The sequence below is a fragment of the Sturnira hondurensis genome, unplaced genomic scaffold, assembly GCF_014824575.4.
Source record: "Sturnira hondurensis isolate 20B ecotype Veracruz unplaced genomic scaffold, ASM1482457v3 Scaffold0008710, whole genome shotgun sequence".
NCBI lineage: Eukaryota > Metazoa > Chordata > Mammalia > Chiroptera > Phyllostomidae > Sturnira > Sturnira hondurensis.
In genome coordinates, this window is record NW_028081341.1 from 1559723 (window position 1) to 1563273 (window position 3551).

Sequence of the window (3551 nt, forward strand, 5' to 3'; positions counted from 1 at the left end):
CCTTTATTTCTTTTTCTTGTCTTATAACTGTGGCTAAAATTTCAGTACTATGTTGAATAAGAGTGGTGAAAGCAGACACTCTTGTCTTGTTCTTGATCTTAAGGGGAAAGCTATTATTTGTTTCCCATTGAGTATGATGTTGGCTGTAGGTTTCTTGAATATGGCCTTTATTATGTTGAAGTATGCTCTCTCTATTCTCACTTTGCTGAGTGTTTTTATCATAAATGGGTGCTGGACTTTATCAAATGCTATTTTTTTGTTTGTTTTTTTTTAAGATTTTATTTATTTATTTACCTTTAGAGGGGAAGGAGAGAGGGAGAGAAACATTAATGTATGGTTGCTTTTTGTGCATCCCCTGCTGGGATTTGGCCTGCAGGGAACTGGTCTGCAACCCAGGCATATGCCCTGACTGGGAATTGAACCACGATCCTCTGGTTCGCAGGCCTGTGCTCAATCCACTGAGCTACACCAGCCAGGGCTAAATGCTATTTTTTAAGATGAGGATATTTGTAGGTAAGAACAAATGAAAAAATGGTACCAGGTGCTTAATCAATGGTAGCTGTGATGATGATCGCTACTGACCATACTGTCCTACATTGACCAGTCCCACCCTCTGCCTGCTGACAGGCCCTCTTTCATTTTGTTCCCTTGGTCATCTGGGCATGATCCCTATGTCTGCCTTCATTGCAGTCATCTATGTTCATCTTTCCCCTTTTCCCTACTCCCGCCAGGAGTGTGCTTTGCCACATGTTATGCAAAAGGCCTGGAAGAAGGAGGAGAGAGTTAAAAGATATCATAGTACAGTGTGTAATCAGGAGCATGGACTCTGGAGTGAGACTACTGGGTTGCTAATCCTGCCTCTGCCATTTTCCTGCTGTTTCTCTCTCTTTCTCTGGATAAGTGGTTTAGGCTTTCTGTTCTCAGGATTCCTCAGTTGTATCGTGGAAATAATATTTACCTTGCAGAATGGTTGTGAGTATTAAATGAATTTATATGTACATAGCTTCTAGAATATTAAATCTTTTAAATAATAAGTACTCAGTAGTCTTATTATAATTGAAATAGTTTAAATACTTTTGAATTATTAATAACCTTTTTGTGCTCATAGCTAGAATTTACTTTATTTCTGCTTATGTTTTTATCAGTCAATATTCTTTTTTGTGACTTTATTAAAATACTGAGTTTGTTTCACATGTATATTTTTGTCTTCCCACCATTTCCATTTGTCTGACCACTGCCACTACTATGTCCTATCATAACACTCCACACATACTTAAAGCCAACCAAAGGATAGAGTTCCATCTTTAAAAACTAAACAGGCATTTTGGACAACAGATTCTTGGCAATGGAACCTGGACAACATTTATCAGACACGGTAGGGAAAGTTCTCTCTCTGCATTATAAAAAGGACAGCCAGATATCAACTGTTACAGAAGTGAAATAAGACAGAAAGTTTTAACAAACTATTTAAACTATTTTCTTAAAGAGACTTCCTCCACTGCTAGAGATCTTGAATAGCTTCCTGCTCAATCATCCAGAGGCAATTCTTCACACAGTTGTTGAACTTGGCTTCCATTTTGGGAAGTGAACCACCTTCTTCTATACTTGCTTGCATTTCTGCTTTCAAGGTCTTTTTATAGAACTAGGTCCTTTTGTTGTATGAGGAATTTTTTTTCCTGTTTTTTTTGAAGTATTCTTGACCTTTTGATCTTGGTGTTGATGGTTGTGAGTCTTTTCAATTCTGGTTTGATTTTTGTGCATTTTTGGTTGGAGTACCTCATGTAGATTTCTTTTTTTTTCTTTTTTTAAAAATATATTTTATTGATTATACCATTACAGTTGTTCTATTCCCCCCCTTCAATCCCTTCCACCGCACCCTCCCTCCCCCACCATTCTGCCCCCCTTAGTTTATAACCACGTGTCTCAAGTTCTTTGGATTCTATATTTCCCCCACTATTCTCGCCCTCCCCCTATCTATTTTCTACCTACCATCTATGCTATTTTCTGTGCCTTCTCCCCCCTTCTCCCCCTCCCACCCCCCTGTTTCTAACCCTCCATGTGTTCTTNCGCGCCTGGGTCGGGGGCCCTGTCCTGCCCGACCCTGCTCGCTGCTGGCTCCGCCCCTCTTACCGTCCCCGTTGAACGGTTAGATGTAGTCGGACTTCTGTACAATTCAATTTTCTGTCCTTTGGTTGTGTCCTTGTTTCCCCAAACCTCCGTTCTATTCAAACTTGGTTGTGGGAGAAGGCACAGTGTTTCCACCTATGCCTCCATCTTGGCGGAAGTCTCATGTAGATTTCTTTAGTGGAATTTTTCTTCGGCTTCTTCATCCTCAAAACCATGGTCATTATCATGTTTATCACCATCATTATTTTCATCATCATCTTCAGCAGCAGCAAGTTTTACTTTTCTCTGTGGAACCTTGCTACCACTTCCAGGGACAGAACACTTCCAAGACATACTTAGGAGTTTCACATCTTCCTCCTCTTCATCTTCTGACTCTGCATCTTCCTCTGTAGCTATTAAGTGCTGTTCACTAGTGTGTACAGGCCCTGAGCCACACTTTAACCATAAGACCAAAGGTGGAGTTATTTCAAAGCCATCAATGACAACCATTGGCTGTGCAGACATTTTCAAATTTGCCAGTGTTACTTTAATTGGACTGTCTTCATAATTCATGGCCTCTGCTTCAACGATGTACAATCATCCTCTCCACCAACCCCTAAACTGACTGTTTGTAAACATAATTGGTGCTCATTTCCATCGTTATCCACCTTAAAGTGATACTCTTTGTCAGCTTTGAATTCACAACTGAAAAGATAGTTCTGGGGCCTCAGAGGACTCATATCCATGTCCATTGAGTTTTCCATGGGGTGGTAGCACACACTTAGGTGGGAGAGAAGGCAGACGGAGATAGACAAACAACTTCTGTTTTGCAGAACAGATACACAGGACAGACTCACACTAGGGGTATTCTTACGTGATAGTGAGTTTCTCAGAGATGAGAGCATCTTATTCATACAACAAAAACCATCATGCTTTTCACTGTTTTTCTCCATACATTGCTTGCTCCATGCTATTTTGCTGCATTTATTATGTCCTTTCTATGTGTCAGGAACCTTGTGGATATTGTGGTATTTTATTCTCAAAGAGCCTCGAGAGATAGATAATTTTTCCCATAAAGAATGGGAAAGAATTCTTTATTTCCTATAAAGAATTCCCACTGAAGAATCATCAGCTCAAAAATGACAGATAACTTGCCTGTGGTCACATAGCTACTACTATGGATCAGACCTAGAGAGTTTTCAACCAAAACATCTTTTCTCATCAAACTATTAAGCAAACGTACATATATTTCATGCAATTCAGAAACGTTACTTGTCTGCACCATTTTTTGACAGTTAGTGGGGGATGTGCTCAAAGTGAGGGAGTAAATAAACTATGAAAGGATGCATAAGACCGAGGACTTTAGTTCAGATCCAACTCTGAAGAGCAGTGGCATGAAATCCCAGATGCTTTCAGTGAAGCAAGGTTTTACATGATTGGAACAG

The 3551-nt window shown here is 39.9% G+C and overlaps 1 pseudogene; it reads right to left on the minus strand.

Moving 5' to 3' along the window:
• Positions 1 to 1480: 1480 nt before the first annotated feature.
• Positions 1481 to 2874, minus strand: LOC118993292 (nucleophosmin-like; annotated as a pseudogene).
• Positions 2875 to 3551: the final 677 nt, after the last annotated feature.